This window comes from Mesoplodon bidens (assembly GCF_964165515.1).
Source record: "Mesoplodon bidens genome assembly, chromosome: 9".
NCBI lineage: Eukaryota > Metazoa > Chordata > Mammalia > Artiodactyla > Ziphiidae > Mesoplodon > Mesoplodon bidens.
The window spans coordinates 14610124-14634558 of NC_138166.1; the positions used below are offsets into that span (position 1 = coordinate 14610124).

Here is a 24435-nt window from a genome sequence, read left to right on the forward strand (position 1 = left end):
AATTCAGCCTCCAGGAAGTTAAATATTAGCTCCTCAGGAGTCCATATTCTCTATAGAAGCAAAGCACACAAAAGCGTGAATGTTAGAAACACTGTTCTCTGCAATGTGAGATTCAATCAAGCCAACAGTCAAAGCTCTAGAATATTCTGTTTGTGTGCCTTCTCAGGAACCACCTTTTCTATAAAAAGGTCATATTCTATTTCTATCACTACTTAAAGGGACTTCATAGAAGAAATTTCATTGCTATGGTGTGGAAGAAATAACAACTCAAAGAGCAGGTTAGAAGCATCATCCAGAGGAAAGCATTCTTGGTCCAAGTTTCCAGCTCCCTGGAAGAATCAGAAGAGAAAAGCCTCTGGTTTTCATCGAAGTTGGTTAATAGGAACATTAAACCTAGAATTACAGCCTCTTTGCAGCTCTTCAGTGGAGTAATTCATGAACAAAATTTTTTGTGGGTAAACTGAGTTCCTAAAGACAAATATTTGTGGCTTTCCAGAAAGAGAGTCGGGAAGTAAGAAGAAAAAGTGAGACAGGAGGATGAAGGCAAAGCAATGAAAGAAGAAATGCTGCAGCTGTTAGAAATTTCCAGGTTACATTATTATCACTTTTTTGTTTGGAAACTGTGGTAATTCATAAAGAAGGTGGGCAGAAAAATACCTATGAAAAATAAAAATTTTAAGCACATGTAAGGAATCATAACTATTTTAAGGGAAACATTTACACAGAAGCCCCTCTTCAAGGGCTCATGCTTTGACTACCTCTAAGGTCTCTTTCAGCCTTACTCGGAATTACGAGAGCTGCACCTGCTATAATGTAAGTGGAATCCAATAAAGTGGCCACCAGCAGTACAGCCATTGAGATACCACAGCAGAAGGAAAAAAAAAAAACAGGGAAAAAAAGAGAGCTAAGCGTCAGATTCCACAAGGCTGCTGGTTATTGGATCTGATAAAGGTAGGCAAGGCAGGAATGCAGAAATGAGTACTCTCTCAAACAAAGGGCAGGAGGATGGAAGCAGGTAAGGCACGTCTGTGCCCAGCGCTTTCTCAGAGAGGGGTGGGCTTGGGGGCTCTCGGCTGACGCTGGGCAGTGGCTTCTGGGTCTGGGCGTCACTTGCTGGATCCCTGTGTCCAGGGGAGCCAAGTTGAACATCTTTTGGAGAAGGGAATTCAAAAGGCTGGCAGAGCGGCCGACAGACTGTAGGAGTGAAAGGGCTGGGTAAAGGATGCAATCAGGAAAGAGGTAAGAGACAGGATACCAAGGGAGACCACCAAGAATAAGGCTGGAGACCAAGGGACCCCAGAGACATTCCCAGAGCAGAAGAGAACAGCTGGATATGGCTTTCACTGGGTATTGGGTGTGAGTGTAGGGGCCACCCAGTCATGGGCAGAAGAAACTTAAAAGTCCTTTCTCTCCCTGCCGGGTCAGTGGGCTCAGGATTAAGTTGGTAAACATCGGGTCCCCCCCTTGCCCAACCTACTAGGCCAAGGGCAGCACCTTAAATATGTCCAATTAGCCTGTCTGAGGAACGCTTTCAAAGTTTAGGTTTTTGTCTACTTCAAGAATTTTTGAAAAGGGTGTTCTAGGCCTTTGCTGGAGTACAAAACTTTAACTGTTGGCCTCCAACTTCTCTGCTAAGTTTTGTAGAGAAAAAAAAGACTTTGTTTTTGTTTTCAGAAGGCCTAACTACCCTTCTAGAAATTGCTCCAGCAGGTCTGTGAATACTCGATAGCAGCTCCGGGTTAACTTCTGAGCTTTATCAAAGTTGGTTATAAGAACAGGATATATATATTCGCATTTTTTTTCTCTGTCCCTACATTTAACTAGTCCAAGAGACCTAGTTCTTATGTACAGACTTGGCAAACTGGATTAAGCTGTCAGACAGACAAATAAGAACCAGAAAACAATAGCCACGTTTTTTTTTTTTTTTTTTTTTTTGCGGTACGCGGGGCTCTCACTGCTGCGGCCTCTCCCACTGCGGAGCACAGGCTCCGGACGCGCAGGCCCAGCGGCCATGGCTCACGGGCCCAGCCGCTCCGCGGCACGTGGGATCCTCCCGGACCAGGGCACGAACCCGTGTCCCCTGCATCGGCAGGCGGACTCCCAACCACTGCGCCACCAGGGAAGCCCAATAGCCATGCTTTAAAGGTGTATTTTTGGTTTCCATTGAGAGGGAGGGTTTGAATGGAGACAAGTTATCCTGTATGCATTTCTGAGTATGCTAAAGGGTGGGGGAAGAGGGGAATGGGGAGTTATTGTTTAATGGGCACAGAGTTTCAGTTGTGCAAGATGAAAAAAGTTCTGGAGATGGATGGTGATAATGGTTGCATAACAATGTGAATGCACTTAATTCCATTGAACTGTACACTTACAAATGGTTAAGATGGTACCTTTTATCTTATGTCTGTTTTAATACAATTTAAGAAAAAAGAAAAAAAATTCATTGCATACCTATTAAGTTTCAGATACTCTGGGCGGGGGGCAATTCAAAAGCAAATTCGACATAATTCATGTCCCTGATGTGCTCAAATCTGGGCTTGGGAGAGGGAAGTGTGCTTTAGGAGAACGTAGCCAAATGTAAAACAACGTGGTATGTCCTTCACTAGCAGCAGGAAGTAGGATGCAACCAATTCTGCTCAAGAGGGAAGAAGAAAGACTTCAGTATGAACAGCTGAACTCTGCCTTGCAAGAATAACAAGAATACTCCAGGCAGAGAAGGGAATCCTTCTACACTGTTGGTGGGAATGTAAGTTGGTATAGCCGCTATGGAAAACAGTATGGAGGTTCCTCAAAAAACTAAAAATAGAGCTTGCTTATGATCCTGCAATCCCACTCCTGGGCATATAATCTGGAAAAGACGGAAACTCTAATTCAAAAAAATACATGCACCTCTATATTCATAGCAGCACTATTCACAATAGCAAAGACACAGAAACAACCTAAATGTCCACTGACAGATGAATGGATAAAGAAGATGTGGTATATATATATACAATGGAATACTACTCAGCCATAAAAAAGAATGAAATAATGCCATTTGCAGCAACATGGATGGACCTAGAAATGATCATACTAAGTGAAGTAAGTCAGAAAGAGAAAGACAAATATCATACGATATCACTTACATGCGGGATGTAAAACGTGACACAAATGAACTTATTCATGAAACAGAAACAGACTCAGAGACATGGAGAACAGACTTGGGGTTGCCAAGGAGGAGGTGGATGGGGTAGGGATGGATTGGAGGTTTGAGATTAGTAGATGCAAACTATTATATATAGAATGGATAAACAAAGTCCTACTGTACATCACAGGGGAATATATTCAGTATCCTGTAATAAACCATAATGGTAAAGAATATGAAATATATATATGTATAACAATCACTCTGCTGTACACCAGAAATGAATACAACATTGTAAATAAAATAAAATAAATTCAATAAAATAAATGTTTAAAAAAAGAGTGCCATCTTCTCATGCAAAGAATAAAATGTGCAGGAAATTTTAGAGGATTCAATTAAGTTTAACTCAATAATCTGAGAATCAGTTATGTCCAGATCAATGGCTGCCTGACGCTGGGGTGGTCAGAGGAGATGGATGGCAAACGGGCAGGAAGGAGCCTTTTGAGGACTGTGCTCAGCAGAATGGAAAATATAAGGCTTCTGGGGCCAAGTTATAATAATTTAAAATGACAACAGTATACCTGGCCTCTTGATCCCTGTCATCAGCACAACCACTAAAGCATAAAACTAACAAACAGAGATGGCCAAGGCACTGTTGTGGTATCCAGATAGTTCTTTTTTTAAAATTTTTGGCCAAGTTGCGCAGGGAACTTAGTTCCCTGACCAGGGATTGAACCCGAGCCCCCTGCAGGGGAAGCGCAGAGTCTTAACCACTGGACTGCCAGGGAAGTCCCCAGATGATTCTTGATACTTTATAAAGGAATGAAATTCAATAATTTTAATACAAAAAAGAGAACAGCTTTGTGTCCTTGGATTAGATTTCTTAGATATAGTACTAAAAGTATAATCCATAAAAGGAAAAAAAATGATAGATAAAAATTGATAGATTGAGCATTATCAAATTAAAAACATTTGTGCTCCAAAAGACACTGATAAGGAAATGTGAAAATAAGCCACAGACTAGGAGAAAAATATTTACAAATCATAAAACGAATAAAGGACTTGTATCCACAACATATTAAAAAACTATTACAACTCAAAAGTAAGAAAAACAATAAAAAAAAATAGGCAAAAGATTTGGATAGATACTTTCCCAAAGAAAATGTACAAATGACTAATAAACACATGAAAAGATGTTCGGTATAATTTATCATTAGGGAAATGCAACTGTAAACCAAAACGAGATACCAGCACACCCATTTAAATAGTTTTTTTTTTTTTTTTTTTTTTTTGCAGTACGTGGGCTTCTCACTGTTGTGGCCTCTCCCGCTGTGGAGCACAGGCTCCAGACACGCAGGCTCAGCGGTCATGGCTCACGGGCCCAGCTGCTCTGCGGCATGTGGGATCCTCCCGGACTGGGGCACGAACCTGTGTCCCCTGCATCGGCAGACGGACTCTCAACCACTGCGCCGCCAGGGAAGCCTCTGAATAGCTATTTTTAAAAAGACTGATCATATCAAGTGTTGGTGAGCATGTGGAGAAACTGGACTTCTCCTACGTTGCTATGAAAATGTAAAAAGGGTAACCACTTGGAAAGAGAGTTTGGCAATTTCTTAAAAGTTAAAATACACTTGTTATAAGCCCAAAATTCCACTCCTAGGTATTTACATAAGAGTAATGAAAACATATGTCCTCAAAAAGACTTGTATGCAAAGGTCCCAGCAGCATTTTTGATAATAAACAAAAATAGGAAATAATCCAAATGTCCATCAATTGGTGAAAAGATAAACAAAATGAGGGATAGTCATATAATGGAAAACTACTCTGCAGTAACAAAGAATGAACTACTGATGTGTGCAGCAACATGGGTAAAAGCTCAAAATTATGCTAAGTGCAAGAAACCAGACATAAAAGACTCTATGATTCCATTTATCTGATAAAACTATAAAATCAGAACTAGATTAGTGGCTGCCTGGGGCTGGGGGTGGGAAATGAGATTGACTGGAAACAGGCAGGAAGGAATTTTGGGGTGATGGTAGTGTTCTAAAACTAGATTTGAGTGAAGCTAGCACAACGGTATAAACTTACTAAAACTCATCAAACTACACTTAAAATGGGTAAATTTGGTGGTATGTAAACTCTACCTCAATAAAGCTATAAAAAAGAAAAATAACTTGAATACCCCGTGATTTGCAAATCAAGACACACTTCAGAGGACACACTCATGGCTTTATTTCCCCTGGTACATACTCTCACATATAATACTTATTCTAGTTCCAGTATAAGTTAAATATATCTATTTCTTTTTAAAAACTTATCATCTTAGAGTTTTATTTTGGCAACTATAAGAAAGGACATAATACTATTATTGTGTTTTTATATCATATAATGAATTGATTTCTTTTCCTTTTTTTTAAATTGAAGTATAGTTGTTTACCATGTTGTGTTAGTTTCAGGTGTACAGCAAAGTGATTCAGGTATACACATTCTTTTTCAGGTTCTTTTCCATTATAGGTTATTACAAGATACTGAATATAGTTCCTTGTGCTATACAGTAAATTCTTTATTGTTTCCTCACATTGGTCAGAATGGTCATAATTAAAAAGTCTACAAATAATGAATGCTGGAGAGGTTGTGGAGAAAAGGAAACTTTCCTACACTGTTGGTGGGAATATAAATTAGTGCAGCCACTATGGAAAACAGTATGGAGGTTCCTCAAAAAAATGAAAATAGAGTTGTCATATGATCCAGCAATCCCACTCCTGGGCATATATCCAGACAAAACTATAATTCAAAAAGATACACGCACCCCTATGTTCATAGCAGCACTGTTCACAATAGACAAGACATGGAAACAACCTAAATGTCCATCGACAGATGAATGGATAAAGAAGATGTGGTATATATATACAATAGAATATTACTCAGCCACAAAAAGAATAAAATAATGCCAGTTGCAGCAACATGGATGGAGTTAGAGATTATCATTCTACATGAAAGAAGTCAGAAAGAGAAAGACAAATACCATATGATATCACTTATATGTGGAATCTAAACTATGACACAAATGAACTTATTTACAAAACAGAAACAGACTCACAGACATAGAAAACAAACTCATGGTTACCAAAGGCGGAAGGGGGGAAGGAGGAATAAATTAGGAGTTTGGGATTAGCAGATACAAACTACTACATATAAAAGAGATAAACACCAAGGTCCTACTGTAGAGCACAGGGAACTATATTCAGTATCTTATAATAAACTATAATGGAAAAGAATCTGAAAAAAGAAAAACGAGTGGGGAAAAGTGATACAGTGGAAAGAAGATGGGCTATGAGTCAGACCCTCCTTCAAATCCTGACTTTGCCACTTAGAAGCTATGTTGCATTGGTTACAGTAAATCAACTCTGTGCCTTAGTCTCCTCCCTGTAAAATGAGGTCAGTTTACCTGGCTCCAGGGCTGGAGAGAGGATACGTGAGATGAATGTGGAATTTTCACCGCAACACACGCAGAGCTTAACACACCCTGAGTATATGGGGACTTCGTCAGCGTGACAAGTCCTGTCACACACAGCCCGTGCGTCCCTTTCTAGCCCCCTTTCTTTCCCCTTCTTCTATCACAAGCTAACAAACAGACACACTGATCTCCATGCTTTGCCCTGGCTGTTCCTTCGGGCTGGAACACTTTTCCCACTCTCTACTTGATACCTACCCTCCTCCTGGCCTAGATAACACCTCCTCTCCCCTGGACACTCAGTAAAGATGCCATCTTCTCGAACTGTGCTATCCCTAACCCTAAACCCTAATCCTAAACGCTAACCCTAAACAGTAGCCACTGACCACATGAGGCTACTTAGATTTAAATTAATTAAAATGAGCTCCAATTAAAAAGTCAATTCCTCAGTCACACTAACCGCATTTCAAGTGACCCACAGCTACCTGTGGCTGCCTAGAGCTGAAGAGAACATTTTCACCATCACAGACAGTTCTGTTGGACAGAGCAGCTCTAGAGGAAAACGTCTCTGCTAACCTTCTCCCAAAGAACCCATGCGTACGTTTACAAGGGTATTCATGGCTTCATGTTTTTGTTTTTGTTATTGTTTTGCGGTACGCGGGCCTCTCACTGTTGTGGCCTTTCCCGTTGTGGAGCACAGGCTCCGGACGCGCAGACTCAGTGGCCATGGCTCACGGGCCCAGCCGCTCTGCGGCATGTGGGATCTTCCCGGACCGGGGCACGAACCCACATCCCCTACATCGGCAGGTGGACTCCCAACCACTGCGCCACCAGGGAAGCCCTGGCTTCATGTTTTGATTGTCGATTGTTTGTTTTTCTCCGTGAGCTGTGAGCTTTCTGAACTACCACCCCATCAGTAACAGTTTGCTAAATGGGCTCGTTTTCTGGAGGCCCCAGACCCATAAGGAAGGAACTCCTGATACCCTGCTTTCCGGAGTTAGTCCTGGATGGTTTTGCTTTGTTTTGCCCCCCTACTCCACTTCTCAATCCATTCCTATCCTTCTTAATTCAGTTCCTGACCTCCTTGACTTCTGACCTCTTGCCTCTTCCCACGTGTGTCTTCCCAGATGGGCTGTCTCCTGTTTTTGGCTCTGGCTTCCCTCCATTGCCTCTCTGTTGTTCTTCTGTGGGATTACATTTCTTTCTGGCCTCTCTGGGTTCCTAACCCATACAGGCAAGCCCAGCTCTAGGCCATGTGGCCAGGATTTCTTGGCCTCCAAGAAAGGGAATTAAATGATATGGCTCCTGGGAAAATACCTGATGGCAGATAAGTACTGTGTATAAAATATCTCTGTATTCACAGTGCCTTAGGCAGTGTCTGGTACATAGTATGTACCTTACAAATATTTGCGGAAGGAGTGAGTGAGCTCTTCTTTTAGCGGGGAATACATTCTTGGAGAGGAATGAGGTCCAAGGGGAGAGATGCTGAGAAGGAAGGAGAGGCAGTGTGGAGAAGTTTACTGAGCCGCAGAGCCTGACTGCCTTTCAATTCACAGGCCACACCCCCAAGAAACCGTATAAACTGCAGTTCAGAACCTGCCCTAGGATGGAGTGGGGAAAGGAGGAAGTTATCCCAGGCTCCACCCAAAGGTTCGCCCCCTGCGTTCTGGGTTGTGCGTTCCCAGGCATGGATACCTAGTGGGTCCTGCAGTGGTATTGACACAGGAACCTTGGGTGGGAGATGAGACGTAGCCTGGTGTCAAGTTGCTCAGAGGCCATGCAGAGCTGGAACAAGGGATGGAGAGGCTGAAAGCCTCTGATGGGGAGCATGAAAGGTGTCTGGCACGATGCGTACAAGTTAATCTTGCAAATGATCCAGCCATCATGGGCAGGACTTGGGCACCAGAGGATGACATCAGGGAAGGACTTACAACGTGAGGTGTTGTCACACTTGATTCCTCCTGGCAAGGTTCTTGGTCCATGGTAAGCATCAATTAAAAACGGACTGGTTGACAGCGTAGAGGCATCTGAGAGCCCAGTGGGGACGCTAGGTTCCCAAAGGGTGAATGTGATGCAGGCAAAGTGGGTGTCGGGGTGTTAGCCCTTCAGCAGAGAAGGGCTGAAAACAAACCTGATCTACTTTATAATTTTGCCTGGAGCCAAGTCTCTTTGAAAGACTCCCCATGTCCTCTCTTTGGTTCTAAATCTCAGACTACAAAAACCATTCTGGCATCCCTTCCAAAGTTTCACCTTGAATAAGATTTCCTATATCACTACAAAAACCACTTAAGGCCCAGCTAACAGTCATGGTACCTAAGGATCAATAAACTTGGCTTGGGCTTCCCTGGTGGTGCAGTGGTTGAGAGTCCGCCTGCCGATGCAGGGGACACGGGTTCGTGCCCCGGTCCGGGAAGATCCCACATGCCGCCGAGCGGCTGGGCCCGTGAGCCATGGCCGCTGAGCCCGCGCGTCCAGAGCCTGTGCTCCGCAACGGGAGAGGCCACAGCAGTGAGAGGCCCACGTACCGCAAAAAATAAACAAATAAATAAATAAACTTGGCTTCTCGCCAGCTTTTCCTTGGAGCCCAGACACCGATGCCTTTGCTTTCTGGGTGGATCACAACTGCCGACACTGGGTCTGCTGTTCTCTAAGCAGACACTGGCTGCAGCTCTCTTCTGCCCCACACCTCGTCTACACAATAAACGCCATTGCTCTGATTTGCTCTGGTCATTCACATTTTACTAACCACGTCATTTTCAGTAAGTTTTGGGTTTTATCTTTGGGACTCATAGAGTTGAAAGGCCCAAGGGCGGGTGGGCTTGTTTGTTTGTTTGTTTATTTATTTATTTACGCCCCTTCTTTCTAGGCAGAAGGACAGAAAAGACACTCCTGTGAGAGTTGGTGTATTCACCCGTCTTCTGCAGGGCTCTGAAACCCTCTCAATGGCTCCTCCAATTTCAGCCCCAGCTGTTTGGGTCTTCTTTCCCTGCAGGCCTCGAGCAGCTCTGCACAGGTGCACCTGGACAGCGGCCTCACCCTGTCCCTCATAAGGGACCCCTTGCTTCCTGCCTTGGGCATCTCTGGCTCAACAGTCCCAGGAGTCCACCCGGCATTCAAGACGCATGACCCAGCAGGGCCAGAGACTTCGTGCTGTGGGCTGCCCCTCTGAGCAATGGGAACCTGCAGCCAGTGAGTAAATGCATCCCCCTTTCATCCCCTGGCGGCCAGTTCTGACGGGCATCTTGTAAACCCCCTCACAGGTCCCCGGGGGGTCCAACAGCTAATACAATCATGCATCCTTGTGTTGGCTTTTCCCATTTCTCTGCTTCACTTCCCCTCTTCTGCATTTGTACTCCCTGAGATGACATTTCCAAACAAACAAGTCTTGGTCTCTGACTCAGCTTCTAGGGGACCCTAGAAGACCCTAGGCTAAGACAAGTGGGTGGTGGTCTTAGATTGGAGGTGCAAAGCCTCACATCCTAGATTTGTGCTCCAGGAGGACAACTGGCCCCTTGGGGTCCCCACCACCCCTACTCTAGGGCTCCTTTGTGTCTCTTATTCCAAAGGCCAATGGGGAAATAGGAACACCTCTGCCCTGGGCACTGCTACACCCTGCCTTGTTTCAGCATTCACATTATCCTCTTTATGCAGTAAGGAAACAGGTTCAGAGAGGCCAAATGAGTCATCCGTGATCTCACAGTGAGAGTTCAAACTAGGATTTGAACCCAGTCCTGTGGGTTCAAAGCCCATAATCTTCCTATGGCAGCTCACAGTGGACAAGTCCTTATGACTACAAGTCTTGGGCATCCTTTTTCTTCCCTATTTATTCCCTGAAGATCTACAGGACAAGCTTTATACAAGACACACATCTCTAGATGTGCAGCTTCACTCTTTTGCTGGGTCATTTCTCCTGCAGACTCTGCATTTGGTTGTCCTCCGTCACCTCAGGGAGCACACGGCATCCCAGTGGCTTATCCTGACCCACACAGGGTGAAAATATTTCTGCTTCATTGCCTAGAACTGTTTTCCCTTTTCTCTTTCTCTGGGTCACATTCTTTCACCATGAAGCCCCGTGGCTTACTTAGCTCCTGATTCTCCTTTCTCTCACTGGAAACATAACTACGAACTCCCTTGGTGCAAATTCCTTCTCTTCAGCCACAGCTGAAGACACATTTCTCAGACATCTTCAGCTTCTCAAGCTTGGCTCCCAGCTTGACTTGGGGGCACACACTGGAAGGAAGGTGAACATAACACAGCCCACGGGGACCGCGAAACAACTCCTCTTCCAAGGTGCTCAGGGCAATTGCCTCTTTTCTATGGCCCCCTCGGGGAGCACCTTGATGCCCTGGGGCAGCGACCCCTGAATTTCCTGACTCCAGACTCCAGGAGGAATAATCAAATCATATTATTTTGTCTATTTGCCTCATTTCACTCTGTTTATTCAACATCTTCACAGAAATGAATTTCATGACTTTCTTTGCCTCTTTTTTTTTTTTTTTGGTGGGAATGAGAATTGATGTCCTTTCTCCCCAAGTGTGAGGATGAGAATAACACTGACTCCAAAGGTGACAAAGAAAGAAACCCTCTGCGTGTGAACGACACAGCGGTCTGGCCCCTTCCCTAACAGGTGCAAAGTGGCCGTGGAGCCAATAGCAGTCCGTTGCCCTGACTCTGAGCTTCCCCAGCAGGCACTGCCCGGCTCCCGCTTCCCGCTATAGCACCATCTGGCAGGTGCTGGCGTTTCCCAGCCATGCACCTCGCTGGGTAATTGCCTCAAATCATGGGGTGTTTCTCTGAAGCCCTTACCCCCGCCACGAGCACAACTGTCACACGGAAACCACTTAGGACATGAGAAGTCATTCATCTCCACAAATGACTCACTCCGCAGAGCTGGCCTCGCAGGCCTAGAGGATGACTTAATCACAAACGCTCGTCCTCGTGCTGGGTGGATGCCATCCGCCAGGAACACATGTTAGGCAGCTGAAAGTGACCTGAGCCAGGCTTCATAGCAACCTGGCAGCCTAAAGAGCGCCTGGACATTTTTCACCTTACAATACACTCAGGCCTTCCCCTGTGCAGTCTTTCCACATTGCATCATGTGATGTTTCCAAAACATACCCTAATGTTACCACTAAGTTTAATGCTACGTCCATGAAAATATAATACGGCCTAGCATCTTCTTTTCTACTTCCTGTGTAAAGCTCTCTTTTCATTTACCTAGGAAGATATATTTGATGCTGCATTATTTCATTTCTAATTATGCTGAAATTCTACACAAACTAAATTATGTGGTTTTTTTGTTTTTTGGGGGGTTTTTGGTTTAATTACGAAGATCACGCACAACTAGGACTCTTGGGGAAATCACAATGACCTTCAGGTCATTAGCTCTCACCCAAACCAGGATTATTCTACCTTTACTTGAAATGGTCTTTCCAAAAATGGTCCAACCGCTGTAACAAACTGATGTTTCAGAGACATATTCATGCTCCATACTGAATGATACAGGGCTTCACTGTAACTGGCACCAGTTGCTTAGACAGGAGCCATCTTTACTAGTCTCCTTGGCAACCCATTGCTTCTTACTGTCTCCAGAGTTAGGGCTAAAAATAAAGACCATTTCTCTGTTCCTATAACAAACACACACAATTCTCTTTTCCTGGGTTGTCATGTTTAATCAGAAATCAGAGTCTGTTTCCAGTCTGATTCATTGGATTAAGCCCTCATTCAGCCTCTAGCTTTCTAATTCTAAGGGTCTTTAGGGAAAGAAAAAGTTATTCTCTGTCCCCAGGCAAGGCATCATGAAAAAGCAGCGATCTCAACACCTTTCCTCCCTCCAAAAGCAAACTGTGTAAGGAACAGTACCAGACAGGTAATGAATGTCAACCTTACATTTGCTCAAGAAGTGCTGAGATATCCAGGCTGGAAGCTCCATCAGGTGCTCCCAGGGGCCATGGTGGCACCTGTGTAACCTCTTACCACCGACTGCTCATCTCAGCCCCACCTCCTGAAAGATGCTCAGAGCTGAATGGGCTGTAGCCAAGGCTCACCCAGGGCTCCAGGGGATTCAGCTGTGTATAGAAGGTAAACCTATGTGACAACGCTCAGGGCACACTCCCAACCGTCCCTTCCCTTATCATCTGTAGAACCCTGTTCCTTTCCCCAGTTCTCCTGGATCCTTCAGGAAACCTTGGAGCTTTGGGATAAAGGCTAATGGAATAGCCCTGAACCTGGTGGAAGGTCTCACCAGTGCCCTCACCCTTGATGCAGTGGTGAGGGCAGCTCACCTTGTAGCTGGATCTCACTGTCCCTCCGTGAGACATGGATGATTCCACAGCACAGCTTGGTGGAGACCTAGCCCCAGTTTGACCTGGTTTAGCAACTAGGTGGAGTCCCCCCTAATCTCTCCCCATCACCTCTTAGGAAACAGGTTCACATATGACCTCTGTTTTACGCTTTCCAAATTACACAGCAGAATTTGGCTTCCTTCCTGAAATTCCTCATGTTCAAAATGGTCAGGTTTTAAACTGTTCCTTTTGTATAATAATAGTTAACATTTACTTAATGCTATTTGCAGCAACATGGATGGACCTAGAGTTGATCACACTAAGTGAGGCAAGTCAGAAAGAGAAAGACAAATATCATATGACATCACTATAAGTGGAATCTAAACATTGATACAAATGAACTAATTTACAAAACAGAAACAGACTCACAGACTTAGAAAACAAACTTATGGTGACCAAAGGGGAAAGGTAGAAGGGAGGGATAAATTAAGAGGTTGGGATTAACATATACACACTACTATATATAAAATAGATAAACAACAAGGACCTACTGTATAGCACAGGGAACTATACTCAGTATTTTGTAATAACCTATAAGGGAAGATAATCTGAAAAAGAATATATATATTCTCTCTCTCTCTCTGTATATGTGTGTGTGTGTGTGTGTGTGTGTATAAATATACATACATATATGGAAACTGAATCACTGTGCTGTACACCTGAAACTAACACAACATTGTACTTGGCAACCACAAGTCTATTCTCTTATGTATAAGAAGTGTCAGAGTGTTCTTTATAAAGTTTCCTCACATTGTTGTTTTCAATGGGGCTTAATGATTCTCAAACCTAAGGAAGCATCATAAACGTTTACAGAGAGGGAGCAAATAGGTTTAGACTCCTAGGCCATCCTGAATCAATTGGCAATGGCCTCATGGTGGACTGTGGGAGGAGCCAGAGGCTGCAATCTGGCGTTACAAGGCCAGGACTGATCTGCCATGGCCGCCATGGGCAAGGATGGGGGGAGGGGCAGCACAAGTTGGTCAACCTCACGTTGGCCAATCTCAACAAAGAAAAATCTCTTTAGCTGCTTGTGAAGAAGAAAATCATGAAGACTCCCGTATATTTTTTAAAATTTATTAGTTAATTTATTTATTTTAATTTTTTTGGCTGCATTGGGTCTTTGTTGCTGCGTGCAGGCTTTCTCTAGTTGCGGTGAGCGGGGGCTACTCTTTGTTGCAGGGCGCAGGTTTCTCATTTGCGGTGTCTTCTCTTGTTGCAGAGCATGGGCTCTAGGTGTGAAGGCTTCAGTAGCTGCAGCACGCAGGCTCAGTAGTTGCGGCACTCAGGCCCTCTAGCGCCTGGGCTTCAGTAGTTGCGGCTCGTGGGCTCAGTAGTTGTGGCTCACGGGCTTAGGTGCTCCATGGCATGTGGGATCTTCCTGGACCAGGGATCAAAACTGTGTCCCTCACGTCGGCAGGTGGTTTCTTAACCACTGCGCCACCAGGGAAGTCCCTGTATATTATTTTTATTAATATCTCTCTTAGGTGGATTCCTTTTATCTCTTCCATCATGTGTTATGCCAAAACACACACACAGAAATTGACCACTTGGGCCTTCACCTCGGGAATGGCATATAAAAATCCTGCAGTGTTCTTTCTGGTGAAATAACAGGTCGCAGAAAGGCTGCATGCTGGCTCCCCTATTCAGGATGGCGTGGCCTCAACTTAACCATTTGGGGTGAAGTATAAGACATTTCCTTCTAGTCTGGTAGGACCATTTCTTTTTTTTTATTTTAAAAATTTATTTTATTGAAGTATAGTTGATTTACAATGTTGTGTTAATTTCTGCTGTACAGCAAAATGGTTTGGTCATACATATATATGTTCTTTTTCATATTATTTTCCACTAGGTTTATTACAGGATATTGAATATAGTTCCCTGTGCTATAGAGTAGGACCTTGTTGTTTACCCATCCTCTATATAATAATAGTATATATAATAATATATATATAATCGTTAGCATCTGCTAATACCAAACTCCCAATCCTTCCCTCCCCGACTCCCTCCTCTTTGGCAACCACAAGTCTGTTCTCTATGTCTGTGAGTCTGTTTCTGTTTCATAGATATGTTCATTAATGTCACATTTTAGATCCCACATATAAGTGGTATCATATGGTATTTGTCTTTCTCTTTCTGACTTCCTTCACTTAGTATGATCATCTCCAGGTCCATCCATGTTGCTGCAAATGGCATTACTTCATTCTTTTTTATGGCTGAGTAATATTCCATTTTACATATATACCCCATCTTCTTTACCTAGTCACCTGTCGATGGACATCTAGGTTGTCTCCATGTCTTGGCTATTGTGAATAATGCTGTTATGCACACAGGGGTGCATGTATCTTTTCGAATTATAGTTTTGGGTAGGTCAATTTCTTAAAGGTGTGTCCATGCTAGGAAGGTAGACATGAAGAAGTGCTGCTACCATATCGCTCATAATGATGTAGACTTGGGTGTCCTGACATGGTAAGGCTTGGGTATGATGGTTAAAATGAGCTGTTACAGGGTTATGATGATTATCCACCATCTCCAAGAGTAAGCCAGTCACTGCATGTGGTAAATGAGTCATTGCTCTAGGTAAATTTAGATAATGTTTTTCTTGAGAATCTGAGCCAAAAGAGAAAAATTCCAAATCATCCAGCAACCTCTTTGTCCCTGGGTGCACAAAGTCTTCATGAAAAGGCAACCTCCTTCACCCTTTGAGAAATACCAATTATTGTCTGCAACTCACACCATCTTATATATTGAGAATTGATGTCCTGTCATCCCATGCATATTCATACACTACACTCCAGGCCGTGTTATCCCTAAACCTACCACCATCCTCTTGGGATCCCGTACAGAGAAAAAATTGGTGATCATCTTTATCTGTTTTTGAACGGACATTTCTGCCAATAAGTGCAAAGGATCTGAGATTTGCCATCATTCAAAAGCTAACAAGTTAGCCTGCTACAGTTTTGAGATGCCCATAAAGGACACGAGACTCCTGGGTCAAAGACCAATACTTTATGAGGTTCAGCGATTGTAATAGCCAGAGTATCCAGACTATCAGCATTTTCTTGCCCTGGCTCCCAAGGTTCCAGTTACTACAGGGTGATATGTACAGGGCCAGGTGACACATGTACACTCATCAGATTCATTACAGGAGAGGAACTCTGAGCTTAGGGAACCTGAATCTTTTATAATGGGCTGTAAGCGTGCCTGCTCTTTGCTCTAGAGGGAAACACTTTCTCTGCCTCTTCAGGGGGTTCATATACAAACATCACCAAAAAGAGAGTCTGGAACAAAGGGTTACCAGTGCCTCTGCTTCCAAGATGTGCAAGAGACCTATGGAGAATTTTCTCCCAGCAATCCTTTAATTTTGCTGTGGCAGAGAGGCACACCGTGTAGCCACAGCAACTCTCTTCCAATTGGCAACCACATGCTTTCAGTCAAGGCTACTGGCCCTGGGGCCTGAGAATCCCACAGCTTCCAAAGAGAATGTGGATGTAAATAAGGACTTTTGATTACACTTGTTCATATAAAGGTATTCTTTAAATAACCATAAAAGGTTATTTAGGTCAAATACCATATGATATCAGTTATATGGAGAATCTAAAATATAATACAAATGAACTTACTTACAAAAACAGACTCACAGACATAGAAAACAAACTTACTGTTACCAAAAGGGAAAGGGGGTGGGAGAGGGAGAAATTAGGAGTCTGGGATTAGCAGACACAAAATCCTGTATATAAAATAGATAAACAATAAGGACCTACTGTATAGCACAGGGAACTAGATTCAATATCCTGTAATAAACCAATGGAAAATAATATGAAAAAGAAAATATATATATATGTGTGTGTGTGCATATATATATAACTGAATCACTTTGCCCTATACCAGAAACTAACACAACGTTGTAAAACAACTACACTTCAATTAAAAAAATTTTTTTTCATTATTGAGTGTTTCATTACAGATACTCTAAGTTTAACTACATTTTAATAAGTGTGACCACTAAACATATATCCTTAAAGGGAAACATTTTCATTTTTAATGCTTTATTATTTCAACTGGAACAATGCATTTAAAGTTTAGCTTATTTCGGTTCTTTATATAAGTGACAGGAAGAGCCTTACATATAATCTCAGACAGAATATGAATAGAGCTCATCAATGGGGAATACTAATTCCAGTCCAGTGGCCCTCTAGCTAGAAACTGTTAATTCAAAGCCTGAGAGTAAAATAGGAAAGAACCCATTTATTCACTCTGAGATAAAGCTCGCTTCATCCATAGTATAACATTATTTTCCTTAGGGCAATTATTATACAGAATCTACTGTAGCAAAAATATTACCTGGTTAGCCAGAAATCTGTACAGATCATTAAATTCCTGCTTATAGTTGCCCCCAGTCTTAAGGAATAAATTAGTGCACATCAGAATTTTTTAAAAATTGCAACTGCATTTAGCCACTTTCACATTAACATTTTGAAGAAGTAAAATTAATTTACACTACATTTCTCCACTTTTTAAATTAGGGATTTTTTTCCATTTATGTTTTGTACTACTAAAGTATAAACACAACAGCCTTGCCATAAAAGATAAGGGTATGATATTGTCTTCAAAAAAGTGCTTTTGCATGAATAAAAAAAGAAGCACATTAGTCCTTGTAGAATCACCATGAGTGGAATGTAAAATGGCACTAAAAATAAATGCTAGCAGAAAGCCATGAGTCCCCAAAGACAGGAAAAGAAGCAGTGGATTGCTGTGGCTAAACCCACTGCTTCTTTTCCTGTCTTTGGGGAAACTCATGGCTTTCTGCTAGCATTTATTTTTAGTGCCATTTTAGCCACAGCAATCAGAGAAGAAAAAGAAATAAAAGGAATCCAAATCGGAAAAGAAGTAAAGCTGCCACTGTTTGCAGATGACATGATACTATACATAGAGAATCCTAAAGATGCTACCAGAAAACTACTAGAGCTAATTAATGAATTTGGTAAAGTAGCAGGATACAAAATTAATGCACAGAAATCTCTTGCATTCCTATACACTAATGATGAAAAATCTGAAAGTGAAATTAAGAAAACACTCCCATTTACCATTGCAACAAAAAGAATAAAATATATAGGAATAAACCTACCTAAGGAGACAAAAGACCTGTATGCAGAAAATTATAAGACACGGATGAAAGAAACTAAAGATGATACAAATAGATGGAGAGATATACCATGTTCTTGGATTGGAAGAATCAACATTGTGAAAATGACTCTACTACCCAAAGCAATCTACAGATTCAATGCAATCCCTATCAAACTACCACTGGCATTTTTCAAAGAGCTAGAACAAAAAATTTCACAATTTGTATGGAAACACAAAAGACCCCAAAGAGCCAAAACAATCTTGAGAACGAAAAATGGAGCTGGAGGAATCAGGCTCCCTGACTTCAGACTATACTACACAGCTACAGTAATCAAGACAGTATGGTACTGGCACAAAAACAGAAATATAGATCAATGGAACAGGATAGAAAGTCCAGAGATAAACCCAGGCACATATGGTCACCTTATCTTTGATAAAGGAAGCAAGAATATACAGTGGAGAAAAGACAGCCTCTTCAATAAGTGGTGCTGGGAAAACTGGACAGGTACATGCAAAAGTATGAAATTAGAACACTCCCTAACACCATACACAAAAATAAACTCAAAATGGATTAAAGACCTAAATGTAAGGCCAGACACTATCAAACTCTGAGAGGAAAACATAGGCAGAACACTCTATGACATAAATCACAGCAAGATCCTTTTTGACCCACCTCCTAGAGAAATGGAAATAAAAACAAAAATAAACAAATGGGACCTACTGAAACTTCAAAGCTTTTGCACAGCAAAGGAAACCATAAACAAGACCAAAAGACAACCCTCAGAATGGGAGAAAATATTTGCAAATGAAGCAACTGGCAAAGGATTAATCTCCAAGATTTACAAGCAGATCATGCAGCTCAATATCAAAACAACAAACAACTCAATCCAAAAATGGGCGGAAGCCCTAAACAGACATTTCTCCAAAGAAGATATACAGATTGCCAACAAACTCATGAAAGAATGCTCAACATCATTAATCATTAGAGAAATGCATATCAAAACTACAATGAGATATCATCTCACACTGGTCAGAATGGCCATCATCAAAAAATCTACAAACAATAAATGCTGGAGAGGGTGTGGAGAAAAGGGAACCCTCTTACACTCTTGGTGGGAATGTAAATTGATACAGCCTCTATGGAGAACAGTATGGAGCTTCCTTAAAAAGCTAAAAACAGAACTACCATATGACCCAGCAATCCCACTACGGGGCATATACCCTGAGAAAACCATAATTCAAAAAGAGTCATGTACCAAAATGTTCATTGCAGCTCTATTTACAATAGCCCAGAGATGGAAACAACGTAAGTGTCCATCATCGGATGAATGGATAAAGAAGATGTGGCACATATATACAATGGAATATTACTCAGCCATAAAAAGAAACGAAATTGAGCTATTTGTAACGATGTGGATAGACCTAGAGTCTGTCATACAGAGTGAAGTAGGTCAGAAAGAGAAAGACAAATACCGTATGCTAACACATATATATGGAATTTAAGAAAAAAAAGGTCATGAAGAACCTAGGGGTAAGACAGGAATAAAGACACAGACCTACTAGAGAATGGACTTGAGGATATGGGGAGGGGGAAGGGTAAGCTGTGACAAAGTGAGAGAGTGGCCTGGACATATATACACTACCAAACGTAAAATAGATAGCTAGTGGGAAGCAGCCGCATAGCATAGGGAGATCAGCTCGGTGGTTTGTGACCACCTAGAGGGGTGGGATAGGGAGGGTGGGAGGGAGGGAGACGCAAGAGGGAAGAGATATGGGAACATATGTATACGTATAACAGATTCACTTTGTTATAAAGCAGAAACTAACACATCATTGTAAAGCAATTATACTCCAATAAAGATGTTAAAAATTTTTTTTTAATAAAAAATAAAATAAAAATTATATCACAGAAAAAATAAAAAAATAATAATAAATAAAAAGAAGCAGTGGATTTTGTAAGTGGGGATCCTGACAAGGGGCTGGTCTGTTTGTTTATCTATTTAAATTTTATTGAAGTAGGGTTGATTTACAATGTTGTGTTAATTCCTGATGTATAGCAGAGTGATTCAGTTCTACATATATATATTCTTTTTCATATTCTTTTCCATTATGGTGTATCACAAGATATTGAATATAGTTCCCTGTGCTGTACAGTACGACCTTGTTGTTTATCCATCCTATATGCACTAGTTTGCATCTGCTAATCCCAGACTCCCAGTCCTTCCCTCCCAATCACCCGTCCCCCTTTTATTTGTGTTTATGTATGAGTGGGGCCTGTTTATCTGTAGGCAGGGCTCTGCAAAGAGTACCCAAAAAATTTGTGAGTAAGCAAGGGTAAGAATCGAAAATTGGGCTTGTCAGCAGCCCATAAACCAACACTGCAATCATGCAGAGATGGCTGAAATTGCCTCAGTGGGAGAAAAAACACAAGTCCAGGAAGTGTTCCATGTCTCTGAAAGGGTCCAAAAGAGGCAGTTGCCTGTGGGTGATGGTGGACCAGAATTCCCACCATCTCCCTGCTTATTTTAGAGTAAAAAATAATAAGAGGGGAAAGAGGAAATGCAGTGAGTAAGTGCTTCATTTTTAAAACATATAACCACGTTAGCTATGAGACTGTCCTGAACATATGAGTAAATTTAGCAAAAATGGGGGTGGCGGGGGGAACCTGCCTGGTGAATGCAGACATATGGGATCCAGTTCAAAATCACTCATTCAGTATCTGAAAGAGTCTAGAGGCATCTTCTTTTACTACACTTTTTTTTTTTTTTTTTCCGGCTGCACCACACATCTTTGGGGATCTTAGTTTCCCAACCAGGGCTTGAACCCCGGCCCTCAGCAGTGAAAGTGTGGAGTCTTAACCATTGGACTGTTGGGAAATTCCCTACTACACTTCTTTTTTTTTTTTTTTTTTTTTTGTGATATGCGGGCCTCTCACCGCTGTGGCCTCTCCCGTTGCGGAGCACAGGCTCCGGACGCACAGGCTCAGCAGCCATGGCTCACAGGTCCAGCCGCTCTGCGGCATGTGGGATCTTCCTGGACCGGGGCACGAACCCGCGTCTCCTGCATCGACAGGCGGACTCTCAAACCACTGCGCCACCAGGGAAGCCCCCCTACTACACTTCTTAAATACACTTTGTGCCAGGAACTGCTCTACTGCTTTACAAATATTAACTTATTTTAATCCTCCTAATGACCCTATGAAGTACTGTTATTATCCCCATTTACAGATGAGGAAACTAAGGCACACAGTATAAGCAACTTGCCCAATGTCACACAGCCAGTAAGTGGCAAAACCAGGTCTTGAACTCAGGTAGTTTGGCTTCAGAGCAGGGCTCTGAAGGATGAGGGTGAGGTAAGACACTGGCCTTAGGTACAAAATTGCATGGGGTGCCAAAAAACTCAGTAATCAAGATACATCATATCTTAAAGCAGTAGTTGAAAAAGTAATTAATGCAAAATACCCATTTGAAGAAATATCAAAAGTTTAAATAAAGACAAGACAGTATTACTGATTTTCTCCTTTTTGCTTCAGCCCCCAATATGGCCCGGCCATGGCTTTGCTTTAGAGTCTGTGTTGATAATGACTATGGTCTACAACCTCCTTCTGAAACATCTCTCTTTTCTTCACAGCTCTGATTTCAGTTTGTAATTGTACGAATGTAGTGTGCTTATTTTGCTAATGTCCCTCTGCCCTTTAGAAGGTGGTAAACTCTCTGAGAGCAGGGGCTTGTCTGTCTTGGGTCACTGTTTTATTCCAGACAGGCTGAAGGAGGGATGTGATGGGGAGGGTAGGAGTGTGTGATGGGGGAGGTGGTCTGGATGTCATAAGGATGGGACATGCCTCCTACAGGTTATACACTCAAACATGACACAGTTATGTATCTGAAAGGATAATGAATGCAAAGCTAGACAAAAGTGTAATGAGTAATAATACACTTCATTAGGTAATAATCAAAGGCCTATATGCCCAAATCATAAAAGAAATTGAGCTAAAGATAAAAGAAACTGGGCTGAAAGCAAATTCGAATTTGTACCAAAACTGAAAATATGACCCTGATGCTATTTCATCCCATAGCTACAAGATCCAGCCTTTATCTCCACAGCACTTTAGGATTAGGAAGGAATAAATAAAATTTTGTAGCCATATAAAAGGGTTTGAATGTGCTAGAAATCTTAGCAAGCTTTCCCAGCATAGCAGTCAACCATACTCTACTTATTGCATTCTCTGATTTTACAACTGAAAGAGACATTGGTTCTTTACTCTGCGTTTGTCAGGATTCAAAACGTTTTAGCAGACATAGCCTCTCTTATTTTCACAACGTATCATGAGCTTGGCAAATAACAGTCTTCCCTATTTTGTAAATCTTCATTATTCCCACTTTGGAAGGAGACGATTTGGTGGTTACTTAAGGGACTGTCATATGGGAAAAGGCAGCAAGATAAGAAGAGCGACACTTTGAGACTCAAAAATAATTCAATAGGAAAACCAACCATTTTCCTTTCTGGTACGTCCTAGATTCTGAGGTTAGAACTGGACTTCAGGCCCTGACATGAGAAAACTATCTGGTGATGCTCTTGTTTGGTCCTTAGTCAGAAAAGCCCAAGCACCCCCTTTCCAAAGCCCTATTCATACAGAGGTTGGCACCTTAATAATTCACAGGTAGGCAACAGGTTAAATATCAGGGTTTCACAGTTAAATCTTAAATTTAAACTTGCCATTTATGCTGAATTTCTGATATTGAGATTTTAAATAGCCAAGTGCATTTTAACAGGCTTTTTTTTTTTTTTTTTTTTTTTGTGGTACGCGGGCCTCTCACTGTTGTGGCCTCTCCCGTTGTGGAGCACAGGCTCCGGACGCGCAGGCTCAGCGGCCATGGTTCACGGGCCCAGCCGCTCCGCGGCATGTGGGATCTTCCCGGACCGGGGCACAAACCCGTGTCCCCTGCATCGGCAGGCGGACTCTCAACCACTGCGCCACCAGGGAAGCCCCCTAACAGGCATATTTTTAAGATGATATGAGCATCTCTGAACACACAAGTAATAACTATACTAGTTCAAGACAATTATCTCCACCCATGCCCAGAGCAGCACCACTCACAACAGCCAGAAGGGGAAGTAATGCAAGTGTCCATCGATGGATGAATGGATAAACAACATGGGTATATATATACACCATGGAGAATTATTCAGTCTTAAAAAGGAAGAAAAAAAAAAAGGAAGGAAATCCTGACAGATGCTACAAAGTGGATGCATCTTGAAGACATTCTGCTAAGTGAAGTAAGCCAGTCGCGAAAGGACAAATGCTGCGCGATTCCACTCACACGAGGTACTGAGAGAAGTCAAATTCTTAGAGACAGAAAGTAGAACGGTGGTTTATAGGAGCTGGTGAAAGTGGGGATGGGGAGTTAAGTGTTTGATGGGCACAGAGTTTCAGCTGGGGAAGCTGAAAAAGTTCTGGTGATGGATGGTGATGGTGACTGTACCACAATGTGAAGGTACTTATGCCACAAAACTATACACTTGAAAGTGGTTAAAACGGTAAATTTAATGTTATGTCTATTTTACCACACAAAGATGAAGCAATTGCCAGTAAGAATTTTTTTTAAGTTACTCTTTCAAAGGGAAGGAACCCTTCCACACTGTTGCTGGGAATGTAAATTGGTGCAGCCACTATGGAAAACAGTATGGAGGTTCCTCAAAAAACTAAAAATAGAGTTGCCATATGATCCAGCAATCCCACTCCTGGGCACATATCCAGGCAAAACTATAATGCAAAAAACTACATGCACCCCAATGTTCATAGCAGCCCTATTTACAATAGCCAAGACATGGAAACAACCTAAATGTCCATCGACAGATGAATGGATAAAGATGTGGTGTATATATATAATGGAATACTACTCAGCCATAAAAAAGAATGAAATAATGCCATCTGCAGCAACATGGATGGACCCTGAGACTATTATATTAACACTAAGTGAAGTCAGAAAGAGAAAGACAAATACCATATGATATCACTTATATGTGGAATCTAAGACATGATACAAATGAACCTATTTATGAAACAGAAACAGACTCACAGACATAGAGAACAGACTTGTGGTTGCCAAGGGGGAAAGGGGGGTGGGGGAGGGAAGGACTGGGAGTTTGGAATTAGCAGATGCAATCTATTATATATAGAAGGGATAAACAATAAGTTCCTACTGTATAGCACAGGGAACTATATTCAATATCCTGTGATAAACCATGACGGAAAAGAATATGAAAAAGAATATATATATATATGTATAACTGAGTCACTTTGCTGTACAGCAGAAATGAACACAATATTGTAAATCAACCATACTTCAAGAAATTTTTTAAAAATTACTCTTTCAAATGTAACATAAATC

The 24435-nt window shown here is 42.1% G+C and overlaps 1 protein-coding gene across 1 annotated transcript in view; it reads right to left on the bottom strand.

Moving 5' to 3' along the window:
- NRCAM (neuronal cell adhesion molecule) overlaps positions 1-24435 on the bottom strand; it is a 252352-nt gene that overhangs the window by 97364 nt on the left and 130553 nt on the right. The gene's annotated exons all lie outside the window — the stretch shown is intronic.